We start from the raw sequence: 17,507 nt of genomic DNA, 5'->3' as shown, positions 1-17,507 counted from the left end.
TCCGCCACCTGCCACTGCATAATAGAGTCCTATAGTGCATGTAAAAGGCCATACAATGCCGACATGATGTCATATAGGGAGAGTATAGTAATAAGATTTAGAACCTGCCGCACAGACTAATAACTATTATCATATAAGGACAGAAATTTGCCATGACCACAAAATACCGCCATATAGTGCTTGTATTAGTGATGCGGACAGGAGTATAAGGTTTATGGAATTGTGAGTTCCTCATCTCTGTAAGGAAATCTGTATTTTCCCACGGTGAATCCAGCAGATTGCCCCTCTGGAGTTGTCTCCATAAGTAACGAACGCCTATGTATCTGCACTAAAGACACCAAGTGGCGGTACTAAGCTGGAAGATGGATGACAGGCAGCGGTCTAGACGGTCAGCCGCTCATGGAATAAAAAAATTCGCATTTACTGACATTGCATATTAGGATCAGATTGTCGGACGGACCAGATTCTGGATTAAAGGAATTCCACCCACATAAATATCTCACAGCAAATCGTTATATGGGAGCCGTAATGACCCGTGTAGCGCGCAATATGCAGTAGCCGCCGCGGCCCCATTATCTCTGATCCAGGCGGTAATCGCACATTTTAGATTAGATGTAAAGGCTGTGACCCCCATCATTGCTCTCAGCCGGGAGCTTCCACCCTGATGCCCCCTTTGATGAGGGTCTGCAGGCGGTGGTCTTCCCACGCTGCTCTCTTCTAGAAGCGAGGTTGACCCTTCTCCATGAGAGCCCCCTTCCTCACCCGCTTCACGATAAAATGTATCAATACAATAAGGGCTAATATGAACTTTGAGGATTTTTCTATCGATTTCCTGAGGATTGTCGTCTCCGCTGTTTCTTCCCCACTGATCTCCAAAATAAACCGTTCTCCCTTCTCATTTCATGTGAGAATCTCCTAAATACAAGTGTTCGGAGGCTGGAGGTGCTAAAAGGGGCCCAATGTAATCCTAGCTAAGGGCCTGCTCACCTCTATGTGCCCCCCGAGACTGAGCAGAGCCGTATTATTACTGTGTTATTCTACAATGTGCGGCCATAAAACGTGGAATAAATCATAAAACTCCAATTACATTTATTATCCAATTTCCATGCAGCCCTGGAGTGTTCATTAGCCATTCAACATGGAGATTCCTTATACATTGCAGCAGAAACTCAGCTATCCTTACTATAATCTATAACTCGGCTATACGCCTTAACCCTGTAATGTCTGGGTCCTATTGACTATATAGGACATTGTCCACTAGACATTTTACCTGTCTCTATCTGCAGCTTCCACCAGCTCTCTATGGTCATTTATTCCATTCATCATAAAGATCAGATACTTGACTTATAATATGATCATTTAATAGACTCCTCTCCTCTGTCACCTCACCATGGTCCTTCCATAGACTCCTCTCCTGTGTCACCTCATCATGGTCCTTCCATAGACTCCTCTCCTGTGTCACCTTATCATGGTCCTTCCATAGACTCCTCTCCTGTGTCACCTTATCATGGTCCTTCCATAGACTCCTCTCCTCTCCTCTCCTGTGTCACATCATCATGGTCCTTCCATAGACTCCTCTCATGTGTCACCTTATCATGGTCCTTCCATAGACTCCTCTTCTCTCCTGTGTCACCTCATCATGGTCCTTCCATAGACTCCTCTCCTGTGTCACCTTATCATGGTCCTTCCATAGACTCCTCTCCTGTGTCACCTCATCATGGTCCTTCCATACACTCCTCTCCTGTGTCACCTTATCATGGTCCTTCCATAGACTCCTCTCCTGTGTCACCTTATCATGGTCCTTCCATAGACTCCTCTCCTCTCCTGTGTCACATCATCATGGTCCTTCCATAGACTCCTCTCCTGTGTCACCTTATCATGGTCCTTCCATAGACTCCTCTCCTGTGTCACCTCATCATGGTCCTTCCATATACTCCTCTCCTGTGTCACCTCATCATGGTTCTTCCATAAACTCCTCTCCTGTGTCACCTTATCATGGTCCTTCCATAGACTTCTCTCCTGTGTCAGGTTATCATGGTCATTCCATAAACTCCTCTCCTGTGTCACCTCATCATGGTCCTTCATTACACTCCTCTCCTGTGTCACCTCATCATGGTCCTTCCATTAACTCCTATCCTGTGTCACCTTATCATGGTTCTTCCATAGACTCGTCACCTGCGTCACCTCACCATGGTCCTTCCATAGACTCCTCACCTGCGTCACCTTATCATGGTCCTTCCATAGACTCCTCACCTGCGTCACCTCATCATGGTCGTTCCATAGACTCCTCTCCTGTGTCACATTATCATGGTCCTTCAATAAACTCCTCTCCTTTATCACCTTATCATGGTCCTTCCATAGACTCCTCACCTGCGTCACCTCATCATGGTCCTTCCATAGACTCCTCTCTGTCACCTTATCATGGTCCTTCCATAAACTCCTCTCCTGTGTCACCTTATCTTGGTCCTTTCATAGACTCCTCTCCTGTGTCACCTCATCATGGTACTTCAATAAACTCCTCACCTGTGTCACCTCATCATGGTCCTTCCGTAAACTCCTCTCCAGTGTCACCTTATCATGGTCCTTTTCCAGGGCCGGACTGGCCATCTGGCAATTCTGGCAAATGCCAGAAGGGCCTGTTTGGTCATGGGATGCCTTTTCTGCTACGTTGTTAACAGAATCGGTTGTCTCAAGATACCCATACTGTTAAAAGTTGTGATGGAGCACAAAGTTGGTGACTCGGTCACTTACCCCAGCAGGCCACAGGTATCATTAGAAATATTGGTCTTGTAGAAAATCTACCTTTGCTCCATCCAGGGTATTATTGGTAATATATCTCATCCGGTTCATGGGGACGGGGAGAACATGGGCCTGTGTGATTTCAAATGCCAGGACTTAATTTTAGCCCCACTCCGTAACTGGTGGAAAATGATTGTCCTTGGTTAGATTTGAACCAATAACCCGAGCAATGGAAACCTACAATGCTAACCTGTCGGAATAATGTTTATTATTGCATATATTACAACTACTATGTACTACTTTTTATTGGTGCACGAGTCTCTGTCTCCAACAATAGTGTTATATTGTCAATAATACATTGTCTAAATACAAAAAGAGTACCAGGACGTTCCCGCTCTCTGTTCACACTGTGTGTAGCTGGAGCACATTCTGCTTTCACTTTACAAGCTGGCAGACGAGATGCAAAGACCCCGAGCTGTAAGAAATACCAGTTGTAAGCTGCGTTATCTTTGTTCATGAATAAATCTATCTTCACTGTTGAACAGCTGGACTGTACACAGATAAATCCACTGCCAACTTAACCACCCAGTCACTGTGCTGTCCAAGAGCTGTTACTGGCTAAGTCATGAAAATGACTTCCAACACCTATGAGAAGGTTGTGAAAAGAGAAACTAGTTCCCATTGCAGCCACTCACTTCAATTTTTAAAGTGTGCCTGAGAGGTGGAATCTCAGCATGCTCTGTCCGAGTTGAAACCATGACTTCAACAACATTACTAACCACTGAGCCACCATGCTGCCCAGGAGATTATTTTTTAGGTAGGTTATCAATATGACTACCAGCAGCAATGGCAAGGTCATGAAAGAGAAAGCTAGATGCCCAAGCATCAAATCAGTTGATTTTAATTTCTGAAGTGTAGAGGTGAGAGGTGGAATCTCATTATTGTTGGTCAGAGTTAAACCAATCACTCCCGTGCTAACCACTGAGCCACTGTACTAGCTGGCAACAGCCACTGTATTACCCAGCAACTGCTACTGTGCTACACTATAAGCATCACCAAGCCACTACCATGCATCACTGTAGGAATCAATAAGCTCCCACTATGCTTCACTGTAGGCAGGGTGTTCCTTTCAGTGTATGCTTCATTTTCCCTCCTCCAAACAGTACATAATGACACTGACACTTGGGTTACAGCATAATGACACTAACACTTTGAGTACAGGGTAATGACACTGAATAGGGAGTAATGATGCTGGCAATTATGGAACAGAATAATTACAAACTGATTTTTTGAATGTAAGATAATGACACTGAAACCTAACTTAAGCCCTAACCCTAGCCCTAAACCTAACCCAAGTCATAACGCTAGCCCTAAACCTAACCCAAGGCATAACCGTAGCCCTAAACCTAACCTAAGTCATAACCATAGCTGTAAACCTAACCTAAGTCATAAACCTATCTGTAAACCTAACCCAAGGCATAACCCTAGCCCTAAACCTAACCCAAGCCCTAACCCTAGCCCTAAACCTAATCCAAGTCATAACCCTAGCCCTAAACCTAACCTAAGTCATAACCTCCTCTTTCTGGCTGGATGTTCATCTAGTTCTCATCATCCATTAGTGACAATAACCCTGAGTGAAGAATGAAGCTACATTGTATCTCGTTGTTTGTACCTCCCCATACTGGTTTAAGCATGGTGAATCTTCTGATTTTTCTTCTCTGTAGTTTATGCTCATCCTGGAGCCGGTCATGCAGATGATGTGATCACCTCCTCTTTGCACAATGATAACAATTATCAAAAATCTAAATGTAAACAATTTTTTTTTGAGGTGTGATATTTATACGAGCTCGAGATCTATACTGTCCTGCAGTCCAGAAAATTATCTACTATAACAATATGTAGTATATAACCTCAGCTCACATGCAAAACCTGCACTGCTGAATAAAGATATGGGACCGGCCGGACACAGTGGTGAACCGTCCACTGACCCAGTGCGAGGATAAGGCGGTGTCATGATCCATTTTTGGATTCGTGGCAGCTCTGGTTTCACTTTGATTTGAATGGAGCTTTTTTCCTTTCAAGACCAATGAGGGTTAATGTCAGTTTCCCTTGCTGGAACCCTGCTGCAACTGCAGAGTGGCTAGGTCAGCTGATGTGGGTGGTGACCACTCCCACTATCCTTTAAATAGTCACCTGATGCATCAGCTGACTGTAGGTGATAGAGAATTCTATATTGACCAAGCCTGGAGGAAGGAGCTCTCCTGCTGCTGGGCTGTTTCAACTGGTTTCGTGGTCTGGGTGCCTTTTTTCTGCTGTGCAGTGCTTTGCAGCAGAGGCTATTAAGATAAGTGGTGTTTTTGTCCACGTCTGTCTCGTGTTTGTCACTGTCCCCTGTGTCATTCCATCTGCAATGATGAGGCTAGTGCCCTTGCCGGCCAGTGCACTAGCCAGGGCAGTGCTAGGTGACAGCAAGGGATGAGGTTCCTGACGGCAGTGGGGGGAAGGACCCACTTAGGGTGTTAGGGGAGTACAAGTCCAGTCTCAGGTTTGAGCAGGAGGTGGCCATCCCTTATTTCCCTATCAGTAGGGCCTTCCTCTCCCGATTTCCATCCCACTGTGTGTGTTTCACGCCGTCCGCTGAGCTACCCCCTGTGGGGTCGCTACACATCATGACAGGCGGCCGCAGGGCACAGCGCTTTGTATATGACATCATACATATGCATTTGCAGGACTGGATTGCTTAACATAAATATGTCAAAAATGGTAAACTGGGATGGAATACCCATTTAATCATTTAATTATTGTGATATTAAAAGTTCTGTAGCTTTCTTATATAATCTCTGCTTCAATCCTATCTATTTATAATACTTCCATCACCCATCTACATCATCTATCAGCCATCCATCTTACGGAGCACAGTGCGGCTGTAGAGGTCCCAACTGTCGCCTCTCGGGCCCCGTTTCGTCCCTCTTTCTCCCACATACATTTATACCAGTTTCTGTTTGCTTCTCTTGGCACCGCTGGGCATGAACATGACTGATGGAGATGATCTTGTTGAAGCTGCTTCACACCTCTTTCCTATTCATTACATGTGCTGTGCTGTGCACACGCTGCAGCAGGCAATAAGAGATAGTCTGCAAGAGGGACATGCTTGAACTCTGATTAGCAAAGTGAGGAAATTGGCTATTGCTGCCAGAACCCCTAAAATTCATTCCATCTTGAAGAGACGTGCTGGAAAAGGGGCAATTGTGGATCAAGCCACTCGGTGGGGCAGCACCTATTTAATGATTGAGCGATTGCTTGAGCTGAAACCCTTCCTTGTAGATATGGCCAACCCTCAGGTAACACTACATGAAGGTCAATGGACACAGGTGGCTGAATTGAAGGAATTGCTTCATCACCCATTTACAGTGACTAAAAAGTTACAAGCTAAGGATTTAACTCCTGGCATTTTTATAAAGGAGTGGAAGAACTTGTTGTTTTGCCTGTCCGAAAGAGGAGGTTTAATAGCAGATGGCATTGCTGCTTCAATGAAACGGAGAAAGACACTGCTGTTAGAAAATAAAATTCTTCTGGCAGCTGTTTATGTGGACCAGAGTCATCATATATTGCTGGATGATCAACAGCTTACTAAAGGAAAAGAAGCTCTGATTGAGGTAGCAGTTAGGATGAGTGGGCTACAGGATGGCCAAGAGCAAGAGGACTCAGGTCCTGCCAGTGCTGATGCCGTTTCTTCACCCTCATCAGATGGGGAGTTTGATTTTGAAAAGTATTTGGACGACATGGAGCAGGCAAAGTGTTGCCGCAGGGAAAAAGATTCCACTCCCATAGAAAACAGATTTACCATATTTCAGCAACATTTTTCACTTGCTCTCAGAGAAGTAGAAGAGTTCAATCGTTCATCAAAACTGACTGTGCACGAGGCAAATCTTTTACACCCTGAAATTGTTAGAGATGTCTCCCATGTGGTTATTGCTTTGCCACCGACCCAAGTTAGTGTAGAGAGGTTGTTCACTAGCCATAAAATAATTAGGTCAGATTTAAGGTCATCTCTGAAGGAGGATCTGATGGAGGCGATACTATTTCTCAGAACAAATTCATAGACTGCACAAATGCTATTCAGTACGTTTTTGTTGAAAACTGTTTTTTTTCACATACTACATGGTGTATAATAAATTGTAAATATGCAAAAGTTTTTGTTCTAAAGTATGTCTTTGGAGCATGGGTGGCAGCCCACCTGAGTACAGAGAAACTCCTTGCAGATGTCCTCCATGGTGGGATTTGAACCCTGAACTCCCATGCTGCAAAGCACCAGTGCTTTCCACTGAATTACCATGCGCTCGGAAGATAACCTTTGGCAAAGTCATTGATATTTCTACCAGCATCTATGGGAAGATCAGGAAAAACTAGAGCAGGTCCATTTGTAATTTCAAAAGTAGACCTGTGAGGAGGAAGTACTCCAACCTCAGTCAGAGTAGAACTAAGGACCCAAGCATTGACAGGTAAGAGAGCTAACTACTGAGCCATCATAGCATTACCTGATGGCTAGGTCATCAATATGCCTATCAGTACCCACCGACAGGTCATGAAAAGGAAGAGCAGGTTTTATGTGAGGTCTCAGATTTCATTTCCTAAGATGTGTCTGAGAGGAGAAATCTCATTGACCTCAGTCAGAGTTGAACTATGGACCCAAGTGTAGGATGGCAATGGAAGTAACCACTGAGCCACTGTGCTGCCTGAGAGCTTATTTCTGGCCAGATCATCAATAGGACTCTCAGCATTTATGGAAAGGTAATAAAAAAGTAGAGCAGGTACCATTACAATCACTGACTACATTTTCTTAAGTACATCTGAGAGAAGGAATCTCGTTGTCCTGAGTCAGAGTTGAACCCAAGACACCAGCTTTGGACAGCAGCAGTGTTAACCACTGGGCCATCATGCTGCCTGAGAACTAAACTCTGGGTAAGTCATCATTATGACTCCTGGCACCTATGGGAAGGTCAGGAAAAATAGACATAGCCACCCAAAACATCTAACCAATCTGTTCATTGATTTCAATTTCTAAAGTGAAGTGGAAAACAGGGCAGGACTGGCCATCTGGCAATTCTGGCAAATGCCAAAAGGGCCTGTCTGGTCACGGGCTGCCTTGTCTGCTACATTGTTAACAGAATCTGTGTTCTCAAGATACCCATACTGTTAAGCTTTGTGATGGAGCACAAAGTTGCTGACTCCGTCACTTACCCCAGCAGGCCACATGTATCATTCGAAATATTGGTCTTGTAGTAAATCTTACTTTCCTCCATCCAGGGTAATATTAGTAATATATCCCAACTGGTTCTTGGGTACGGGGACAACATGGGTCTGTGTGATTTCAGATGCCAGAGCTGAATTTCAGCACCAGTCTGTAGTTGGTGGAAAATTATTGTCCTTGGTTAGATTTAAACCAATAACCTGAGCAACTGAATTTCAGCCCCAGTCCGTACCTGGTCCTTCCATAGACTCCTCTCCTGTGTCACCTTGTCATGGTCCTTCCATAGACTCCTCTCCTGTGTCACCTTATCTTGGTCCTTCCATAGACTCCTCTCCAGTGTCATCCTTATCATAGCCCTTCCATAGACTCCTCTCCTGTGTCACCTTATCATAGTCCTTCCATAGACTCCTCTCCTGCGTCACCTTATCATGGTCCCTCCATAGACTCCTCTCCTGTGTCACCCTTATCGTGATCCTTCCATAGACTCCTCTCCTGTGTCACCTCATCATGGTCCTTCCATAGACTCCTCTCCTGTGTCACCTCATCATGGTCCTTCCATAGACTCCTCTCCTGTGTCACCTTGTTGAGGGAGGATCTAAAGTGATCCTTCACGGTTAACTCAGTGATTTCCAAATTAATCTAAAGGGCGTTGCCGGCAACTGAAAATCACCAGAGACGTGTGTCTCTGTTTGGGGGGATCAAGCAGATCTCTGGGCCCCCGTTTATTGTGTATGACTTTTCATAGTCATAGAAATTATACTTCAACCAATCAGCATAAGAACACGCTCACAGTTCTTAACCTATAGGAATACAGGAACAGAACAGAACCCTCAGTCTCATGTTCTGTTCAGATTGCAACAATCAAGGTCTCATAACAGCTGTAAACTTTAGCCTAGTTACAAAATTTATCTTAAAACGGCAAAATGGAGTCGAAAAGCACAAAATGGAGAATCTTTCTAAATTTGTCCCGTCACAACCTTATCATGGTCCTTCCATAGACCCCTCTCCTGTGTCACCTTATCATGGTCCTTCCATAGACTTATCTCCTGTGTCACTTCTTACATGGTCCTTCCATAGACTTAGCTGCTGTGTCATTTTTTTATGGTCTTCCCATAGACTTATCTTCTGTTACACCTCTATCATGGTCCTTCCATAGACTCATCTCCTGTACCACTTATCTCATGGTCTTCCCATAGACTTATCTCCCATGCCACATCTATCATGGTCTTCCCATAGACTTATCTCCTGTGTCACTTCTTTCATGGTCTTCCCATAGACTTATCTCCTGTGTCACTTCTTTCATGGTCTTCCCATAGACCTATCTCCTATGTCACTTCTTTCATGATCTTTCCAAAGTCTTATCTCCTGTGCCACCTCTATGATGGTCTTTCCATAGACTTATCTCCTGTGCCACCTCTATGATGGTCTTTCTATAGACTTATCTCCTGTGCCACCTCTATCATGGTCTTTCCATAGACTTATCTCCTGTGCCACCTCTATCATGGTCTTTCCATAGACTTATCTCCTGTGCCACCTCTATCATGGTCTTTCCATAGACTTATCTCCCGTGCCACATCTATCATGGTCTTCCCATAGACTTATCTCCTGTGTCACTTCTTTCATGGTCTTCCCATAGACTTATCTCCTGTGTCACTTCTTTCATGATCTTTCCAAAGACTTATCTCCTATGCCACCTCTATAATGGTCTTTCCATAGACTTATCTCCTGTGTCACTTCTTTCATGGTCTTTCCATAGACTTATCTCCTGTGCCACCTCTATAATGGTCTTCCCATAGACTTATCTCCTATGTCACTTCTTTCATGATCTTTCCAAAGACTTATCTCCTATGCCACCTCTATAATGGTCTTTCCATAGACTTATCTCCCGTGTCACTTCTTTCATGGTCTTTCCATAGACTTATCTCCTGTGCCACCTCTATGATGGTCTTTTCATAGACTTATCTCCTGTGCCACCTCTATGATGGTCTTTCTATAGACTTATCTCCTGTGCCACCTCTATCATGGTCTTTCCATAGACTTATCTCCTGTGCCACCTCTATCATGGTCTTTCCATAGACTTATCTCCTGTGCCACCTCTATCATGGTCTTTCCATACACTTATCTCCTGTGCCACCTCTATCATGGTCTTTCCATAGACTTATCTCCTGTGCCACCTCTATCATGCTCTTCCCATAGACTTATCTCCTGTGCCACCTCTATAATGGTCCTTCCACAGAACCCACTTTTAATACTGGCCTCCTATTCTGTCATCCACCCCTCTTTCTATTTCACCACCTGAAATTCATATTGTAACAGTCTATATAATGAGTGGTCTCCATTTCCCTCTCTCCCTCCTCTCCTCATTCTTTGTATCTCACCACACTTCCTGCTACATTTTAGCATAGTCCTTGGTTACAATGTAGTAATTGAGAAGTGAATGGACCACCGATTGTATAATGCACAGGTGATGTCATCTTGTTGTTTACATAGGACTGCAGCTGGTAACCCTTCTCCATCTTCATTAAATCAGAAAAGACACCATCATGCACAAAGGACACACATGCAAAGAGTTAGCTGACAGGTTGAGCTCTGCTACATGCAGTCACATTCCTCCTCCCCTGGCTCAGGCAGCACCTAGCCATTGACTAGCACATTTCTGCTGTTACACTACACTGCCTCTGCCTTCTCTGGATGCATTGGTCTAGAAATTCAGAGCGTCTCCCTTGCAGCTCTGCTCTCTCATGTGCTCCATCTCCATGTGCCATACCTACCTCCCACCGCTGTCCCATTTTCCAGTGATCTCCTGCTCCTCTGCTCAGGTCTCTGTTGGGATCTCTCATCTCTGCCCCTCCTCTTGCATCTCTTAAAACCCCTCTTTGTATGATGTCTGCTCATTTCATCCTTGTCTGGCCAGCTCCCAGCAGTGATCAGCATCTCCTCCTCCCAGTCACTTTGGCTTCCCTAGAGTTGGATTACAGGGAGCTGTCCTCGGCACCATGCAGCTTCTCCACAACTGCCTCTGCCACCTCAAGAAATAAGCCCTCAGGTAAGATGATGCATGATCCCCCAGCCTGGCATGCTACCTCACTGCTGCAACTTCCATCACCTCCACAGGGTCTGAAGTGCCCTGTTAGCCCTTTCACTGCTGCAACTTCCATCTCCTCCACAGGGTCTGAAGTGCTCTGTTAACCCTTTCACTGATGAAACTTCCATCACTTCCACAGGGTCTGAAGTGCACTGTTAACCCTTTCACTGCTGCAACTTCCATCTCCTCCACAGGGTCTGAAATGCTCTGTTAACACTTTCACTGCTGCAACTTCCATCTCCTCCACAGGGTCTGAAGTGCTCTGTTAACCCTTTCACTGCTGAAACTTCCATCACTTCCACAGGGTCTGAAGTGCTCTGTTAACCCTTTCACTGCTGCAACTTCCTTCACTTCCACAGGGTGTGAAGTGCCCTGTTAACCCTTTCACTGCAGCAACTTCCTTCACTTCCACAGGGTCTGAAGTGCTCTGTTAACCCTTTCACTGCTGCAACTTCCTTCACTTCCACAGGGTGTGAAGTGCCCTGTTAACCCTTTCACTGCAGCAACTTCCATCACCTCTACAGGGTCTGAAGTGCACTGTTAACCCTTTCACTGCTGCAACGTCCATCTGAACAGGGTCTGAAGTGCACCGTTAACCCTTTCACTCCTGCAACTTCCATCTCCTCCACAAAGCCACCTTCAATGTCCATTCACCATTAGTCTGACATAGTAACTTATGTTGCTGCTGTTGATGGATCTTGGGTGTTGTAATGTTGCAAAGCAAGGTAGTTAACCCTTTTATTGCCACAGAAATCTGCAACTTCCACCGTTCACACAAAGCTACATTCAACATTCATTGAACATTTGTCTGGTAGAATAATTTATATTCTATAAATGCCACCTGTGATTAGCGAGATCAAGCTGCTGTTGATGGATCTTTGGTATTGTCATCCTGCAAAGTAAGATAGTTAACCCTTTTATTGCTACATAAACTAACAACTTCCACCCTTTTCACAAAGCAATATTTATTGACCACAGTAACTTGTACTCCGTGGGCATCATCTCTGATATGAGATTACAGGCTGCTGTTTATGGATCTTAAGGATTGTAAACTATTTTATAAATATTATTGACTATAATCTAGGATTGTTAACTCTGCAGAAAACAGGCAACATCCATCTTTTCCACAATGCAACCTGACCTCTACCTGGTAGAAAAATTTGTTGTCTATGCAAACCATCTGTGGTTGGAGAAGTTAGGCTGCTGTTGCTGGATCTTGGGTATTGTAGTGCTGCAATGCAAGATGTTTAACTCTCTTATTGCTGCAGAAAACAGCCACTTCCACCTTTTGCATAATGCAACCTTCAATATTCATTCACGGTTTGTCTATTATAGTAAATTGCATTCCATGGGGACAATTTGTGATTGGAGAGGTAACGCAGCTGTTGATGGATCATAAGTAATAGAAATAATTCTGTATGTCATTGACTGTACCCTGCAACATTGTTAACTCTTTCACTGCTGCAGAAACCAGCAACTTCCATCTTTTCCACACCACAAGACACAACCTTCTATATTCATTGACCATTTGGCTGTTCCAGTAATTAGTATTCTATGTGAACCATCTGTGATTGAAGTTAGGCTGCTGTTGATGGATCTTAGCTACTGTAATGCTTCAAAGGAAGATAATTAACCCTCTCACTATTGCAGAAACAAGCCACTTCCACCTTTCCCATAGAGCAACCTCCAACATCATTGACCCTCTTGTCTATTATATTCCAGGGGTACCATCTGTGATTGGAAGGGTTAAGCTGCTGTTGATGGATCTTAAGTAATAGAAACCATTCTGTATGTTACTGACTATACCTTGGAACATTGTTAACTCTTTAACTTCTGCAGCAACTTCCATCTTTCCCACAACATACAGCTTTCAATATTCCTTGACCATTTGGCTGTCCCAGTAACTTGTAGTCTATGTGCATCATCAGCGTTTGGAGGGGTTATGCTGCTCTTGATTGATCTTATGAATTATAAAGAATTCCGTATATTATTGATTATATTGTGAACTGTCAGGTTTTATATGCAGCTCTAGCAGGGTGACATTTATGATGTATAGGTCTCCTTAGCACCTTTTTGTATGAGCAGAGCCTATGGTGCATGGTCCTCACCCCCATGATGTAGTAATTAGAGCCGCATTGCTATAACCCTCATTTCCTAGTTCCACATCCAGAGCAGGAAACATAATTAGTCTTTATAAACCAATTTCCCTTCAGATTTCACTGGAGCTTTTGAACTAGGCAGCATGAATAACCACAATTCCCAGCCTGCTATGTTGATATGGAGTGCACCTGGGGGGTTGTAGTCCTCTTATATTTGCAATAGATGAGTCCTGTGCACACTTGGTGCAACCCGCCACAAGGTTGGGGCAATGCAGAAAAATGACCAGACCTCCTAACTTTATTAATGCAGAAAAATCACAACGTTTCGGCCATGCAGGTCCTTTATCAGGTCTCATTCCTCATTTTTCTATGGGTTGATAAAGGTTTTGCGCAGGCAAAACGTTGTGATTTTTCCATACTAATAAAGTAACCAAAAGGAGGACTTCCAGTATCCCGGTTCCTGGATTTCTCTAGTTTGTAGTTCTCCGTCTGATGCTTTTCTGTTTGGTTGCAATAGAAGGAATCACTACTTGACACTGATGATTTTTCAGTTTTGGAAACCATTGTTCATGGAGACTAAAAGTAATGATTTGTGGGGTTCTTAAAATAGACCTGAATATTTAGCAGGTCCAAAAAAGGTATCGTTAAGCGTAGCAACACAGACATATGGGGAGGGGGGGTCAAAACATAGCCTTAAGTGCTAAGGTATGCTGCAGTCTTAAAGGGATTGAGTCAGTCCAAGATAGACTACGAACATAGCATCGTAGGGGATGTAGCCCCTATAAAACATCACTCTTTAAATGGTACTGGTATTTAAGGTTACCCCCCCCTTATGTTTGATACATTGTATCAGCGAGTTGTATCATTACCTTGTACTATATGTCGCTCTCTCATATACTTTGCATCATTTAATAACGGATGATCTTCGTCCAAGTGCAGCTGCTGGGAAGACAAATCCCCCCCAGTGGATGATTTATAGCTCGTGGTTTAGTTCACAGCGGTCTACGGTTTGATTATTGAGCGAAGGCTGCGGACTGGAAGGTTTGTAGATCGTGAGGAATGGCAGATCTTGAGGTTGTCTCCTTCTAAGCTGGTGGGAAAGTATATATTATATACCCCACCAACGCCCTTTGGTAAATTTGGCATTTACGATATACTCAATTTTTGGAACATTTTTGCATAGGAAAGGATAATGTGCAATGGCTCCATACAGATGCCCTTCTACTTTTCCCTATGCATTTATTTATTTACATTTATTTATTTATTTATTTAACGTCTTTATCTAAGTTGGACATATTGCGTGGACACATTCAGGGTCAGTACATCTTTTCTGTACTAATTGGGAATGGAAAAATGGCTTATTGTTTGATGTTTTTGGGTTAAATGTTTTTGTTTTTCTTTATTTTGCAATTTTTATTTTTACCATATCACAATCTGTAATAAAAATAAGAAATCTTGCAGTTTTCAGACTGATCAGTGAGGATTATTTACACTCTGACTTGCTGTTGCCTTCAGAAATAACACATGCATATTAGCAGCAGTGAGAAGAATCAAATACTGTCTATTGTACTGAGACATCTAATGAGCATGTTCAAATATCATTGTGGAGGGAGGGGGAGGAGGTGAGCTGTGAAATCACCTATTGTAAATGGAGGATCCTGTGTTATCTACTGTATATAGAGGTGTTATCAGTCATTGTACAGGAGGAGGTGAGCTGTGACATCACCTATTGTGAATGGTGGATTCTGTGTTATCTACTGTATATAGAGGTGTTATCAGTCATTGTACAGGAGGAGGAGGAGGTGAGCTGTGACATCACCTATTGTGATATCGCCGATACCCGATACCAATGCATTTCAATGGGACGCAAAGTATCGGAATGGTTCCCAGGGTCTGAAGGAGAGGAAACTCTCCTTCAGGCCCTGGGATCCATATTCATGTGTAAAATAAAGAATTAAAATAAAAAATATGGATATACTCACCTCTCCGGCAGCCCCTGGATCTTACGGCTGTAACCGGGAGCCTCCGTTCCTAAGAATGAGCGCGTGAAGGGCCTTCGATGACGTCGCGGCTTCTGATTGGTTGCGTGACCGCTCATGTGACCGCTCACGCGACCAATCACAAGCCGCGACGTCATCGCAGGTCCTTCACGGGCTCATTCTTAGGAACGGAGGCTCCTGGTTACAGCGGTAAGGTCCAGGGGCCGCCGGAGAGGTGAGTATATGGATATATATGGATATACTCACCTCTCCGACGGCCCCTGGACCTTACCACTGTAACCGGGAGCCTCCGTTCCTAAGAATGAGCCCGTGAAGGACCTGCGATGATGTCGTGGCTTGTGATTGGTCGCGTGAGCGGTCACATGAGCGGTCACGCGACCAATCAGAAGCCGCGACGTCATCGAAGGCCCTTCACGCGCTCATTCTTAGGAACGGAGCCTCCAGGTTACAGCGGTAAGGTCCAGGGGCCGCCGGAGAGGTGAGTATATCCATATTTTTTATTTTACTTCTTTATTTAACACATGAATATGGTTCCGATACCGATTCCCGATACCACAAAAGTATCGGAACACGGTATCGGAATTCCGATACCGCAAGTATCGGCCGATACCCGATACTTGCGGTATCGGAATGCTCAACACTAGTTATCAGTCATTGTACAGGGGGAGGTGAGCTGTGACATCACCTATTGTGAATGTGGATCCTGTGTTATCTACTGTATATAGAGGTGTTATCAGTCATTGTACAGGAGGAGGAGGAGGTGAGCTGTGACATCACCTATTGTAAATGGTGTATCCTGTGTTATCTACTGTATATAGAGGTGTTATCAGTCATTGAACAGTAGGAGGAGGTGAGCTGTGACATCACCTATTGTAAATGGTGGATCCTGTGTTACCTACTGTATATAGAGGTGTTATCAGTCACTGTACAGGAGGAGGAAGTGAGCTGTGACATTACCTATAGTGAATCGTGGATCCTGTGTTATCTACTGTATATAGAGGTGTTAGCAGTCATTGTACAGGAGGAGGTGAGCTGTGACATCACCTATTGTGAATGGTGGATCCTGTGTTATCTACTGTATATAGAGGTGTTATCTGTCATTGTACAGGAGGAGGAGGTGAGCTGTGACATCACCTATTGTGAATGGTGGATCCTGTGTTATCTACTGTATATAGAGGTGTTATCAGTCATTGTACAGGAGGAGGAGGTGAGCTGTGACATCACCTATTGTAAACAGTGGATCCTGTGTTATCTACTGTATATAGAGGTGTTATCAGTCATTGTACAGTAGGAGGAAGTGAGCTGTGACATCACCTATTGTAAATGGTGGATCCTGTGTTATCTACTGTATATAGAAGTGTTATCAGTCATTGTACAGGAGGAGGAGGAGGTGAGCTGTGACATCACCTATTGTAAATGGTGGATCCTGTGTTATCTACTGTATATAGAGGTGTTATCAGTCATTGAACAGTAGGAGGAGGTGAGCTGTGACATCACCTATTGTAAATGGTGGATCCTGTGTTATCTACTGTATATAGAGGTGTTATCAGTCACTGTACAGGAGGAGGAAGTGAGCTGTGACATTACCTATAGTGAATCGTGGATCCTGTGTTATCTACTGTATATAGAGGTGTTAGCAGTCATTGTACAGGAGGAGGTGAGCTGTGACATCACCTGTTATGACCCCAATGGCAGGGGGTCTCAGAAATAATTACCAAGTCTGCAAACACAAAAAACCAGCTCATAGGACAGTGGTAACTGGGCTGACCGTATAACTAATCCTAGCACCACAAATAGCAGCAGCCGGGGAACGTGCCTACGTTGGTTCTAGACGTCTCGCGCCAGCCGGAGAACTAACTAACCCTAGAAGGGAAAAGATAGACCTTTCTTGCCTCCAGAGAAAAGACCCCAAAAGTTGGATACAAGCCCCCAACAAATAATAACGGTGAGGTAAGAAGAAAAGACAAACGTAAGAATGAACTAGGTATTTAGCAAAGAGAGGCCCACTGACTAATAGCAGAATATAGTAAGATGACTTATACGGTCAGCAAAAACCCTATCAAAATTTCCACGCTGGATATACAAGAACCCCCGAACCGTCTAACGGCCCGGGGGGAGGATACCAGCCTCCTAGAGCTTCCAGCAAAATCAGGAATCACATTTAGTACAAGCTGGACAAATAAATAAGAGCAATGCAAATAACCAAAAAAACAAGGAAGCAGGACTTAGCTTAATTTTGCAAGAACCACGACCAGCAGACAGGAGCAAACAGAAAGGAACTGATTACAACGATGCCAGGCACCAGACTGAGAATTCAGGAAGTTTATATAGCA

At 44.1% G+C, this 17,507-nt stretch overlaps 1 protein-coding gene across 1 annotated transcript in view; it reads left to right on the top strand.

Moving 5' to 3' along the window:
- Positions 1–10,630: 10,630 nt before the first annotated feature.
- The window catches only part of LOC143770488 (G protein-activated inward rectifier potassium channel 2-like), an 85,192-nt gene continuing 78,315 nt past the window's right edge, over positions 10,631–17,507 (top strand). The window contains exon 1 of the mRNA XM_077260150.1: positions 10,631–11,036. The gene's annotated coding sequence lies outside the window, so the exon portion shown is untranslated. The remainder of the gene's footprint in view (positions 11,037–17,507) is intronic.

Source organism: Ranitomeya variabilis, chromosome 4 (genome assembly GCF_051348905.1).
Source record: "Ranitomeya variabilis isolate aRanVar5 chromosome 4, aRanVar5.hap1, whole genome shotgun sequence".
Taxonomy (NCBI): Eukaryota; Metazoa; Chordata; class Amphibia; order Anura; family Dendrobatidae; genus Ranitomeya; species Ranitomeya variabilis.
The sequence above is the reverse complement of the archived record's forward strand: the minus strand, read 5'-3'. Positions and strand labels throughout refer to the sequence as shown.